This window comes from Canis lupus, chromosome 27 (assembly GCF_003254725.2).
Source record: "Canis lupus dingo isolate Sandy chromosome 27, ASM325472v2, whole genome shotgun sequence".
Lineage (NCBI taxonomy): Eukaryota > Metazoa > Chordata > Mammalia > Carnivora > Canidae > Canis > Canis lupus.
This window is the reverse complement of record NC_064269.1, coordinates 34,739,674-34,753,925: the sequence shown is the minus strand read 5'-3', so window position 1 is coordinate 34,753,925 and position 14,252 is coordinate 34,739,674. Positions and strand designations below refer to the sequence as shown.

The window sequence follows — 14,252 nt, the reverse complement described above, 5'->3', positions numbered from 1 at the left end:
GAGGTCAAGAGAATGGAAAAATGTATTGGGTGAGATCCAGCCAAACATCCAAAAGTGGTGTGGCCGTCCTCCATATTATGTAACATGTAGATTGGCAGGTTCTCCAGCTGGAACGACCTTAGAACATACTGAGGGCCCCACTTCATTTGCTAGAAGGGATGCAAAGGTGCAAGTAGGTCAAGGTCATGTGTCCAACTTCCTTCATTAAATGCTTATGAACTTGCCTTCTCTGAACTCTTGTTGGAAACCTTTCTTGAGCTTATTGCCCTTTCTCCTATACTACATTTGAATTTCTTTTTATAAACCTCAATTCAGATCGGCCCAGTGCATAGTTATTTGAGTATATGTCTCATTTTCCTGAGGATTCCTTGGTCTATTTATAATCAACTTTAATCTCCTTCCAGTACCTAGCATGAGGTCTGGGACATTGGAGGTTCTCAGTATGCACTGTGGACTGCAGGGCTTAAAACCATTAATTCTGAAACTTCCATTTTAAGTTTTTGAGGGAGATCCTCTCATTCCAGGAATCTGAGAGTTGGTGAACAAAATCAAGTCCAACTGTCCTTCATGTTCCTATGTTTTTTGTTCTGTTTGTCCTTAATTTTTTTTTCTCAGCCACTGTCTTTTTTTTTCCACGTAAAAATTATGGCAAAATAACATAAAATTTACCATTTCTAACCATGTGCAAATATGTACAATTGAGTGTCACTAAGTATACTCACACTGTTGCACAACTGTGTCCACCATCAGTGTCCAGAACTTTTTCATCTTCCCCAGCTAAAACCCTATTCATTAAGCAAAGGCCACACTTCACCCTTCTCTCCACTAGTCTATGGCAACCACCATTCTCCTTTCTGTCTCTATGAATTTGACTCTTCTGGGTATCTCACATGAATGGAGTCCTACAGTATTTGCCTTTGTGTGATTGGCCTGGTTCACTTCGCCTGTATTTTGTGGTTCATCCGTGTTTTAGCATGTGTCAGAATTTCATTCTTTTTGATGCCATCCATTGCCTGTGAGGACTCAAGAGTTTTCAGTGTCTTTAGTTTTTATAGCCAGAAGTAGATTTTTCTTCCAGACCTATCCTTGGCTTTTTCGTGAGAGGAAATTTCCAAAGGCATGCCCTGACTTCCTGAGTGGTGTATTTTTTTTTTTTTTTTTTTTTTTTGAGGGAGCTAAGTAGCAAAACTGAGGCAGTTCAGGTCAGTGTAACACAGGAGAGTGCCTGCTGTGTGTCAGGGGCTCTGCCTGTGGCCTCTTGGTAGCAGCAGAACTCAAACAGGACTTTCATAGGGTAAAAAGTTATACTTTGAGGAACAAAGGCTGAGTTGGCCTCAAAAACCATCATCAGCATGGCCATCAGAGCCTACCTAAGTGATCCATAAAGAACTTGGTTCTTCATGAACTCTGATAGGAAGCTCACCAGGAAAAGACAGTAGCCTCTGCCTGTATGCAGTTTATATTCTAAGTTGTGAGATGTCAGAAATTACTCTGAAAATTAGAAAAAAATGAATGTAGTTCTTAAAAACTGATAATTCTCTCTCTCTCTCATCATGAATAAAAATAAAATCTTAAAAAAAAAAAGACTGATAATGTAAGGAGGGCCCCAACCTTTCAGAGACAGAAAGGGAAAACACTATTTGGTACATGTATTGGGTAAAAGTGTTGAAATATACTAAAAATAATACGAGTTTCAAGGAAAATAACCCTTTTGCTAACCTTTGCATTAGTCAGTTCCTTATTAGAGTATTTTTTCCTGTTTTAGTCATTCTTTATAAGAGTTTGTATAAATATAGAAGTTGAAGAGAAGTGTGATAAAAATAATTGAAGGTGTAGAACACGGGTTTAAAAAGAAAAGTTTAGAGAAATTTGGGGATGAGAATGGCCAACGTTGTTATCTTGAAATAAAAAAAATCAGAAGACTTTTGATGGGCGAGCCAATGTGAGTGACACCAAAAAGTTTAAAACACACTCTGTTCCCTCATGGGGCTTTGATCATACTGTCCAGGTTTTCACTGTATAGTTGAAACAGGGATCAGTTGTTGGTTGTTGTTTTTTTCCCTGATTTCCCAAGAGCCCTGAGTAGAAGAAAATGCATGTGAAGTTGTGGGAGATATTTCAGATGATTCTCAGAGGCTAGTGGAACGCCTTGTAACTAACTGCCCACTGGGAGATGAGTGTCCTTCCTGGAGGTCCAGAGGGCTGAGCAGGAGAGCTTCCTGAAGAAATCTGGACTGAATGATGTCAACTGTGTTGCTCCTTTTCATTTTGAGATTCAAAGGAAACTGTAGGAAGAGCTAGGTAATTGCCCCGTGAGTATAAGAGTCAACACCTAAGATATGTGTATATTTCTAAGGTTTTGAAAATAAAAAAAGAAAAGCTGACTTGGTCGCTCCAAAGCATTTTCAGGTGCCCCTCCTGTTGTTTTTAATCTGACTCTTGTTTGTTCCTTTCTTAGCAGTTACTACAACTTGTGGATATTTTATCTGTTTGTTCTTTATTTTGTCTGTCTCGCTATCACAAGGTAGGCACCGTGAGAGCAGGGACTATGTTTAGTTCTTTATTGTATTTCTGGCATAAGGCACTGTGCTGACACACAGTAGGTACTCAAGAGATACTGGTTTAATGAAGGAACCATCGTTCAAGAATGGGGAAGGGAGGGGCAGCTGGGTGACTCAGTGGTTGAGCATCTGCCTTTGGCTCAGGTCATGATCCTGGGGTCCTGGGATCGAGTCCCACATCAGGCTCTCCACAGGGAGCCTGCTTCTCCCTCTGCCTATGTCTGCTTCTTTTCTGTGTTTCTCATAAATAAATAAATAAATAAAATCTTTAAAGAAAAAGAGTGAGGAAGGGGGACAGGTGTTATGAAGACCAGTCAGTGGATGTTGACAGCCTCAAAGGGACACTAATTTGGGGGTTAAACAGGGAAGGAGGAGAGGCAGAGAGCAGGAGAAGGGGAAGGGGAGTGAATTCACGGGCCTTTTCTCCTGTTGTTATATTGGTGGTGGTTATGTTAGGGAAGAAAGTGCTAGAAATGATAGACATAGAGGGTCATGTAAGAAACGGGAAGCAGCATGGGCTGGTGCCCAGACACACCAGCTCTGGGAAACAGTTCACAGGGACTTACTGCCTGGTGAAGTTTGTTCATGTTTTCTAAAACAACCAAAGGCTCTCTAAAAACCCAATTTTTCTGGTATGTCAGTCATTTGGAGGTTTTGGTAGTGGTGGTGGAGTGTGTGTGTGTGTGTGTGTGTGTGTGTGTGTGTTTCAAGCATTTGATTCTTTTATTTATATTCTCTGCCTGGTCTTCAGATATTTTTTGAGCAGCTTTGGATTAGATTATCTGCATTGGGATAATGGAGCAATTTTGCAGTGAACTGCCTCCGTGCTTTGGACTATTCAATTCTTCTTGGCCTGAATAGCAAAAAAAAAAAAAAAAAAAAAAAGGAGGAAAGAAAAAGAAAAGAGAAAGAAAATCTTGATTTAGTCTGGTCTGGTCTGTTGTAGTCTGACTTAAGGACATGAAGTCCCAGACCCTAGCATAATTAACCTAAACCATGATAATATCAACAAAAGGGTAAAAGAAAGTTTAAAAAGAAAATCACCTCTTCCCAAACAAGCAGTCCTCCCCAAATCCAAATAATTTGACCTTCCAAACCATCCCATGCCAGTGGAGCTTTTCAAGGAAATTGGTTTAGAACCATAGGGTTCCCTCATAACATTCTCCCCCCTGAAGAATATTCTAGGAGGAAGAAAGGAGGGCAGTGAAGACCACCCTAACTCTCGTCAGCCCACCAAGCTGTCTCGCCAGAGAAGAAGGCAGGCTGGGAGCCAGTCCAGCTGCTGCTGTTGAAGTGCTTTTAATACCATGGAAGCACACGGGAAAATGAAAGCAACAGCCTTGAACCTGTGGACTTTTCCAGAATAGTCTTGAGGGATATACTGTAGTGGTGGGAGTCTCACCCACTCAGCTTCCTTGGTTTTGCAGATCCTTTGGGGGACTTCTTTGGGCCAGGGATGAAAAGAACCGAATTTTCCTTCTGCCAACATCCCTTTGTCTGAGCTCTTGATGTCCTCAGACCCAATGACCACATTGGTGAAAGGAATGAAAATAACAATGCCTTGCATTTATGAAGCAGCTCTTAAAATATTTGCTTTTGTTATCTCGTTCCATCCTGATAATAAGCGTGTGAGAAAAGCAGGGTGTGTTCTTACCATCTCATAGACAGGCAGAGAAACTGATGCACAAAGTATTCAATAACAGGCAGAGCAGGGACTGGACACCGTGTCTTCTCACTGTGAAAGCAAGCACAAGTGCAGATCGTCTCTTGTGGAGTAGTCCTGAAGAAAAATAAAAGAGGAGAGGGCCCGGATGTTGTGCACTTTAGCTTTTGAAATTTTGCCCCAGTAAAATTGTCAACATGCTCCGAGCATCTGTGGTAGAGAACCTTCCTTACCTTCTAGGCTTCACTGCGAGGCACTCCATGTCCTAATGACCCCAACTTCAAGTGTTAGAGAGACATAGGGCCAACCAGACTTGAGAGCAGGGTGGGTAAGAAATGAAGTCTTAAGTATTAACCAAACACTAAGGAATTCTTAAATTGACAGGCAGGAAGAGTCCCTGTAAGGCTTGCTTCTGGCAGCGCAGCTGCTCTTCCAGGCCTCGTTCCAGGATGCTTGCTTCCATGGCTGTATCTATTTGCTATTTGATGGGGCATATAATTTACCTTTTGAGTTCTGTAAATGGAATCAGGGGTGAAGCCTTGACTTTGCTGGACGTAGGACCTACAAGTTGGTTTCTCTTGTTGGGGGAGCCCTCTGCTCCACAGTGAACATTTTGTACAGTCAGGTAGATCTTACCGCCAGAGGACCAACTCTTGGGTGTTTAGAAAGGAAGACAAACCTGTATTCTGTAGAAAGGGCCTATTGTTCCCAGGGGGAGTGGTTGTAGCCAACTTCTTGGGCTCCTTGGCTGACTCTGAAGAAGGAATTGAAGTCAGAATGCTAATCACTGACTTGTACAGACATCAACAATCAAACCTCAGGGAACTCATATGAAAGTAAACAAAAGTACTCCGTTTCAGATTCTAGAAGAAGCGCAGGCATGTGAAAGAGGCTGAAGACAAAAAAAAAAATGTGTTGGTGAAGGGGGAAATAATTTTTTTTTTTCATTCCCTGCTTCTCAGATAGGTAGTCTTAAGGATAAATCCCGAGGCAAGGGCTCATTTGCCATTACCAAGATTGACGTGGCTGGCAGTCATACCCGTGTAGAGGTGGTCTCCTCAGCCCAGAGCCAGAGCAGGCCTGGGTGAGAACCACACCCTAAGTGGATCGCAGGATTCCTCCATGTGAGCTGCACATAGACTTTGTAACCTAGTTGTGCACTGCATTTCCACCGATCATTTCATGTTCTCGTTTGTTCCCTCTAATGCCAACCTGGAGGCTGCCGTTGAGAATGCTCTTATCAGGAAGGAGCAGTTTCTCCTCCATGTGAGAAATTTCGGAATTGTCGGAACCAGTGTGTGGCTCCGAGTGTGTTCTCAGTTTGGTTTAGCCCCTGATGATTTTCCCTCTCCTAGTGTAAGGAGACAATTATTTCCCCCTGAATTAGCTGCTCTCCAAACTCCTTCCTGTGGATTTATATAGTCTGATCTGGGCCTTTCTTTGATTTAGTGCCAACTTATACAAATTCCAAGCCATGGATGTGGCAGGTGGGTAAGATGATCTGTCCTAGAAAGCATGGTGGAAACAGCATTGACCATGGAATGGGGAGACCTGGATCTAATTCTGCCAGTGACCTGCTTGTGACCTGAAATGTCACTGAGTTGGTCGTGTCACTTTACAGGGCCATATTCACCTGTTATTGATGAGGCTGGGCTAGAACATGGTTACAGTAATTCTAATCTCAGCCTTCTCTCTTTCTAGATTAGATCTTATAAAGTGACTCTTACATAGGAGTCATTTATAAGCTATTTGAAGTCTATCCAGTCTTCTCGCAGTAGTTGTACTTGTGATTCTCCCAGCCTAACTCCATGAAGTTTGGCAAGTAGAGAAGTTATCCCGTCCATTATTTGTCATCCTCAGCTCTGTGGTGAGGGTACATCAAAAGTTCTACTTATTCTCCAGGCTAACTTCTGTCTCCATCCAGTGAGGGAGAGCTCTCACACACAACCTTGATCTCATTGAACCAAAATTGGAATAAGTCAGAGCTGGGGTGCATGGGACAAATGAAAGCTTCTCAAGGTTAGGGTTCAGAAGTCCTGATGAGGAAAATTGACAGTGTGGATGAGAGACTCAGACACCTAAAGCACTCCTCACTGTTGGCCATTTTGGGGAGTCCTAGCTATTGTCTTCCTAGCTATTGTCTTGACTGGCCAGAAGCTTGCTGAAAGATTGGCAGTTTGCTAGAAGTACCATGGTGCCATACTGTGTTTTCTTTAGGAGGTGCTTTCCACCGGCTGCTCACAATCTGGACGTGACAGATGATTGAGATTTTCACCTGTCTGGTGTGCATCCCCTCTACAGGTCTTGCTGTGTCATTTTTATTAAGATGAGGACCACTTATACCACCCTACCAGGTGGGACGGGCATTGTTGCGCTCCAGGCATGTAAAAATCAAACATGTGGCCCCACCTGGCTTCTCATCTCTCAGGCCAACTTTTAGAGTCCTTAAGGCCTTCTGTGGTGCTGAAACCTGGTGCTCCTCAAGCAACTCTACTTTCTTGCTGATAGATTTTTGTTACCTTTGTCCCCACCTACCTTGTTCTTCAGCCATCAGTGAATTTAGTTTTATTTTTTTAAGTTACTCAGACATTCAGCCAGACTCTGGGGCAGTTGAGGAGGCAGGATGAAAACTGTTGTAAGAAACTTCCCCAGAATGTGAGGGACTTAAAATCCACTTGAGAAGAGAAGGCATAAGTTTGTGAAAAGTCATCTAGTGGTATTGGTTCACAGATGGAGTAGACGGTATGATCAGGGAAGGAGAGATTTCTATTCAGGAGGCTGTACTGAGGTGGTCATCTCACTACATAGTCTGAAAGCTTGATTTTCTTCCCTTTATTTTATAACACCTGACATATATTATATATATACCAACATATATATATATAGGTATATATGTTTATATATGTTTATATATATTTAAAAGAAGCTATATGAGTTACAAAATGTAACAGTAAAATGAAAACCTCTGAACCTACCCCCTAACTTAGGAACTAGGACATTACCAATACTACTGCCCTGCCTGTGTGCCCCTCTCCCTTTCCACCCCTGCCTTCCCACCCCAGGTAACCACTGGCTTGAATTTCGTGAGATTTACCCCCTTGCTTTTGTTTTTGCTTGTTTGAAAGTCTTTGTAGAACTCCTATGTTTTTGGGTGACCTCATAATTTTCTGTGCTGTGGGATCTCTGAAGGCAAACACCTGAGGCATATGTGATGGTCAGTTTTATGAACAGGTTCCCCCACTATCCAAAAGCAGAGTGTTCCTATGAAAAGGTTCTCAAGTTGAAATGGTGTAATACGAAGAGGTAGTTACCATTAATTTATATGGAAAAATTGTTGAGTATTCCCAAACCCAAAACAACATCTTTTGGGCTTTTCTGATGTCTTAGGACACAGGCACATCTTGCTCACAGACCCCCAAAATAAATTGAGGTGAAACACAGATGTTCACAGACACAGTTCAAAGCTGTGGTAGCTTGATGCTGAGATGCTGAATATGGCTCCTGGGGGAGGAGCTGGCAGGGCCACTGTTGGTGCTTGGGGTGCTCTGCCTCTGTAATGGCTCGCTGCAAAACAAAACACTGAATACTATTTCCACTTTTCTCATTTTTTTCATACAAGGGAAAATCCTCTTCAGATTTTATTTGGTTAGTGAATACAGGTCCTAACAGAGGTCTTTTGTAAAAATGAAGTGGTGTAACAAAATTTTGAAAAGTAGGGGTGATACCTATATCTACTTGGCTGGGCCATCTTGCTCAGCTATGTAGTCAAACATTATTTTGAATGTTTCTGTGAAGGAGTTTGTGGATGAGATTAACATTAAAATTGGTAGACTTTGAATAAAGCAGGTTGCCCTTCATAATGAGGGTGGGTCTTATCCAATCAGTTGAAGGCCTGAATAGAACAAAAGACTGACCACCACCCCCGCCCCCACCCCACCTGTTGCCCTGAGCAACAGGCAGTGCTGCAGCAGACAGCCTTCCCACTTGAACTGTAGCATTACCTCTTGCCTGGGTTCCCAGCCTGCCAGCCCACCCTGCAGATCCTGTGCTTGCCAGCATCCATAAGTGTTAGGAGCCAATTCTTTAAAATAAATCTCTTCATACATACACACGTGTGCACACGCACGTCATATTGGTTGTGTTTCTCTGGAAAATCCTGACTAATACAGCATAGCATAGTTCCCTGCATGCCATGTGGGTAGCATTACAGAACTGATTTGCAGAGTATTCTTTTGTCAGGATACGCAGTATATTAATCACATGCTAGGAAAGCATTTGGTTGATTCTGGCCTAGGCCGTGGAAGGGAAATCTTGATTTTCTGTAGAAGCAAAGCCAGCTCTCTCTTTTTGGAGGACTGTTTGCTCCGTGGTGGCACTCTATCCCCTTCCAAAGTCCTGCAGCTTTTGCTGATCACTCAGATACCCTCTCGTACCCACCGTCCACTCCAGTACACCCATCCCTTCTGAGCAGCAGGTGTGCAGGTATATGCCTCCCTGTGTGTGTTTCTGTACCTCCTTTCTGGAACCTAGCTCTCCTCGTTACCAGGAAAGACCTTTCACCTCTTTGAGCTCCTCTTCTCATATCTGCCTCAGGGTTGGGGGGAATCAGTTTGTATTGTGTGTAGCCATGTTTCAGATACTGATCAAGGTACTTTGCCTGTTGATTCCATGTTTATCCTTGTAACAAGTCGGGGTGGTAGCTGCTCTCATCATGATGATTTTGCAGTGAGAAACTGGCAAGAAGGTTATAGAAATGGGATTTGAATCCAGGTGGTGTGACCCCCAGAGACCCTGCTCCCTAACACTTCTTAAAATGTATTATAAACTGAAAAGTACTCCACAACTATAAGATACAGCTATTATTAAAATACTCGGTTGCCTTGGGGCCCTGTGCTCTGCTAGTTGATAACGAGGGCATTTGAGGAGCTGATCCAAGCTAATGAGGTCACTGGTAGGAATGTATTGCCCTTCCTGGAAAGCTCTGGTTCTTTAACAGAAGCCTGGCGGTCACAGTTCCTGAGCACCGGGGACAAGTTCTAAAGGGGGCCCTTAGGACATGCCAGTTAGTTGTGAGTGGGGTCAAGAGCCTCCCCTCAGGTCACACCAAGAAAACTGCCACCTCCTTGGTGTTTACATGGGTCCTGGAGACTACAGTGTAGCCCACTGAGACAAAGTGACTCCATTGGCTTGGAGGGTGGGAGGCCTCAGCAGGCATGGCGGATCTTTGGGACTCCTTTGCCAATGCAGGGCCTTAGCAAATGTTAAATCGTCATAGCACTGTGCAGAATAACCACTACTGACCGATTGAATTGTGCAAAGAGCATGGAAGGTCTTTGGCCATTCTTGCAGAGATCTGGGTTTCCCCAGAGAACCGAGCCTGGCTTTACTCTTGCCTCTCCTGTCTCCCTTCTGTTTTCCTCAACCTCCGTTCCCCTGGATTCCAACACCGACTCTGCCTGCTATTTTTGTTTTCTTCAGTGTTTTTAACTCCTTTTCCTGTCTGGTTACGGAGTGAAACGGGTGCTCTGAATCTCAGTTTCCAGAGCTGAATCTCCAGGAATGAGAATCATCCTCTTCTCACGGAGACAGTTCAGGTTTTGGGGGAAGGGGTGGTGCATGGATAGGGTCACCCCGCACCAGCCCCCCTACGAGTGTCCCACGGGGAGGTTCATTTCTCGCCACCGAGGAGGGAGCAGAATTTATTTCATTTGAATGTAGAAACTTGCTTTTTCAAAGACCCTGCTTCCTTTCTCTTCGGAGATCCTGCTTCTCCCTCTCCTGTCCTCTCACGTGGACACTGGTGTGTAGAGATTATTTCTGGACCCGAGTTCCTTCTCGAAGGAACAAGACTGTGACATTGTTTTCTGGGGGGATGATCCATGCTCTTCCCTCTGCTCTCCAAACATTTCACCCAAAAGCATTTTCAAAATGTCCATCGTGCAAGGGACCAAGGGTTCCTGGGTCATTTCAGGGACATCCTCTTAATTACTCAAAAACTTGAATAAAACAGGGAGGAATACTCTGAAGTCGTGATTTATACGTCATTTCCTTGCTTTCTTCAACACCCTTATTTTTGAACCAGTCAGTATTTTGATCACCATTTCTTGGGGGAAGAATTGTGTGGTATTTCCCAACGTTCACCCGTGGGTGGAACTGCATCACTGAATTACTTTTCTGTATTTTTTTCCGCTTTCTGTCTCCCGTTTTGTCAAGGCTCCAGTAAAGCTCCAGCCTTTTATTCAGTGTTTTTTAGTCCTGGAATTTTAGCGTGGCATCTGCGGTTGTGTTCATTTCCCCTCATTATTTCCCAGCCCATCAAGGAAGCCTCATAAAAACAAAGCATTTTGTTTGATCCTCAGGTGGAGGTTTGAACCCTGGCACACAGGGGCCCTTCGGAGCGCCCCAGAAGCCGGAAGGATAGCGTTCTCATCAGCTGTTGGCAGAGTGAAATACATCAGTGCTGTGTATTCCTAAGTGTTGTTTGCCTTTGTGCTCTTTCCTCTTTTATCCATCCAGTTCGTTTTAAGGGATAGAAGGGCTGTTGGAAACATTCCTTGGATGGTCACATTTTAGCATGTTAACCTCATCTGAGACATTGGATGACATGCCAGCTCTGAGAGAGAGGCCTTGCGTGGAGTGAAGGACCCAGGAGCCAGTCTGGTCCCATCCCTTTCTAGAAACGTGAACCCCACCAAGCTGCATCACCTCAGCATGGCTGGGGATGATATTACTTGGGGTGCCCATCTGCATCAGTCAGGGTTCTCTGGAAAAACAGAATCTGGTGTGTGTGTGTGTGTGTGTGTGTGTCTGTGTGTAAGTGTGCACAGAGATTTATTTTACGGTTGGTGCACACCATTGTGGAGGTTGGCCAGAAGGGTAGAGCTGATGTAGCTTGAGGCTAAAAGACTGGAGTAGAATTCTCTCTTTCTCGAGGGACGACCTCAGTGTTTTCTCTTTAGGCCTGCAACTGATTGATTGCATGAGACCCATCCGTGTTATGGGGGACAGTCTACTTTACTCAAAGTCCACAGTGTTCATCTCGTCTAAGGATTACCTTCATGGCAACATCTAGACTGGTGACCAGATATCTGGGTTCCATGGCCCAGCCACGTTGACACGTGAGATTAACTCTCACACCATTTCCTGGGGCTTTTACGATGAAGAGTCGGGAGCTGAAGGCCTGGATGGGGGAGGCAGCTGTCTGCTAGTTCTTCTCTTGTCTTTTCCCTCTCTCTGCCTCTTTTATTTACCTCCTGAATTTTTTTTTCTTCCCTCCCTTTTTACCCTTTGCCGCCTCCTTCTGACGTGTGCCCTCCTTCTCTGACCCGCTCCACCTGAGATGGGGGACATATGTGAAGTGAGAATAAGAGGGAACAACCTAGTGGGTGATTAACGTGTAATAGAAAGAGAACAGATCTTAATGTCATTTCGACCAGAGTTAATCTCCCCTTTCTGTGGTCATGCACAAGTGCATGTAGCTCTCTGAGCCTTTGGTCACTGATTTCTGAAATGAGGGCAATGATATTTATCAGGTACAGTTCTTATGATGATTAAATGATTTAACATAATCATGTGCATTTCCCTTACTTCCAGATGTTTCCCCAAATCAGTGTTTTTAAAGTTTAAAGCATTATTCATTTTGAACTCCTTCAGGCTTTGAGTGCCTAGACTTCCCATTAGGATCAGATTAACTATTTTGCTATAATGGTGAACCATCATTTCGATAAAGTCTCCTAGTGAATGTTCTTGTGTCTGTGTCTCCTTTGCGGTCTCTCCAATACTCCAAGCACACTCCTACCTCAGGGCCTTTGCATGTGCTGTTTTGTTCATATAGAGCTCTTACCTGAAATAATTGCATGGTTTATTCCTGCACATCTGGTATCTGTTCAAATGTCACCTCCTCAGAAGGGCCTTCCCTGATTATCTTGTATAAAATAATATATTCTTTCACTCTCTGTTGCAGTAACTTTGCTTTATTTTTCTTCATAGTGTTCATCTGAAATATATTTTCTATCCACACCTCCCGCTAAAATAGCGATTCTCAGCCTTGGATGTTCATTATAATCATGGGAACTTTTTGAAATCATAATGGCACTCCAAAACAATTCAATCAAGACTCTGGGGGAGAGACCCAGGCATTAGTATTTTATAAGACTTTCCAGGTGATTCCCACGTGCAGCCAGGGTAGAGAACTGGTGCTCTCTAGTCTAGAACCTTCCTATGAGAATGTTGACTGATAGCACTAGCATCACCTGGGATCTCAGTAGAAATACAGGTGCCTGGCCACACCCCAGGCCCCCTGAGACAGATTCTGTTGTTTGGCAAGATCCCCAGATGCGTCAGAGGATGCTGAAGATTGAGATGCGCTGCATTAGAATGTAAACTTGTGGTGGTGTTTCACTTTGTTCTCGGTGCCAGAAGAGTGCCTATCCAGCACATAGTAAGCACTCATTAAATATTTACTGAATGAATGATGGATTAAAGTGGAAGATCAGAGGAAGGGAAAGAGGACAGAGAAAGAAAGAGAAGGAAACACTGAGAGGAAAACTGCTTTGCCCTGCCCACGTTCCCTGGGCACAGGTAGAAGGAGGGCTGCTGCTTGCTGCCACTGAAAATGTACCCAGCTTCATGTCCACCATCTCACGAGTTTGCCTCCAGCTATTGTGCTTTCCAAGTTGATCGCTGACTAATCAAAGATATTGTGATAATGAATTGCCTAACTACCCGGGCCTACTTCTTCCTTTCAAGCATACATTTTATTAGGGGCCTGCTGAAACCAATTAGCTAATTAAGTAATAATTTAGTAAGACCTTATAGACTGCCTACTACATGCATGGCTTAACACAGCTCAAGAGGCAAAGAACCCATGATGGAAAAGACACAACTTACAGTCCAGCAGTAAAGACAGGCATGTAGGTGGATGATTATAACTTGAGGCAAAAAGTGATCGGTGCGGTGGAAGGTCAGGAATAAACACTGATTTCAGGATTGGGGGTCAGGACAGACTTCCTGGTAGAGAGGGGAGGGGCATTTGAGTTGGGCTCAGTGAGTTGGGGCAGGTGATATGTGCTCAGGAGTGGAGGGGGGACATGGAGGAGGCAGTGAGGGCGGTGGGGCATGTTACTTCTGTTTGGGGAGCATAGGTGATGGCTGTGGATGGTGAATCAGAGAAGGGAGACCATGGCTGCATCAGAACCAGTTTGGAGATGATGACAGATGTTATCCCAATTAGTTGACGAGGCCCTGATCTTGGGCAGTGTGACAGGAGCCCGTGAAATGTAGGGACAGTGTTGAGGGGTTTTTCGAATGTGGAAGGTTGTATCTCCTTTAATCCCTACAACAGTCCTATAAGTCAGTGATGCTATCTTTGTTTTCTTTCATTTCTAAGTTTTTAAGAAATTGAGATGGAATTGATGTTAGTTTTCAGTGTACAGTGTAGTGATTTGCTATATGTATACACTGGGAAATCTTTATCACAGTAAATTCAGTTAACATCCATCAACACATATAGTTGTGAACTTTTTTCTTCTTGTGATGAGAACTTTTAAGATGTAGTCTCTTAGCAACATGCAGATATATGGTACAGCACTTAACCATAGCCACTGTTCTGTATATTATATCCCAAGGACCTATTTTTTTCATAACTGGACATTTGTACCTCTTGACCCCACCCCCACCTGCCTCACTCTCACCTCTGGCAACCACCAGTCTATTCTCTGTGAGTTGGTTTTTTTGTTTTTGTTTTTGTTTTTTTTTTAGATTCATAGATATGTGCAATTCTATACTATGTCTTTCTCTGACTTGCTTCACATATTTTCATTTTAAGGATGGGAAAACCAAGACTCATGGGATGAGTAACTCACCCAAGGTCATACAGCTAATAATAAGTGTCGTATGTGGCCTGTGAACGCAGGTCTGTCCCATGTAAGCCATGGTCCTCACTGCTGTGCCTTGTTCTCTCCTGAAATCAGCACTTTCTCTTGTTGCTGACAATGAGTAGACCTTATAAAGGAGGGTCAGACACTGCT

At 43.7% G+C, this 14,252-nt stretch overlaps 1 protein-coding gene and 1 long non-coding RNA gene across 5 annotated transcripts in view; one reads left to right on the top strand and one right to left on the bottom strand.

Annotated features, from left to right (window-relative positions):
• Window positions 1–14,252, top strand: part of ETV6 (ETS variant transcription factor 6) — a 236,201-nt gene that overhangs the window by 43,051 nt on the left and 178,898 nt on the right. The window lies entirely within an intron of this gene.
• Window positions 3,233–5,129, bottom strand: LOC125753867 (uncharacterized). Its single transcript, XR_007406573.1, has 2 exons — window positions 3,964–5,129; window positions 3,233–3,414 (listed from the first exon to the last, which is right to left on the bottom strand). It is a non-coding gene; the product is annotated as an uncharacterized LOC125753867 (long non-coding RNA).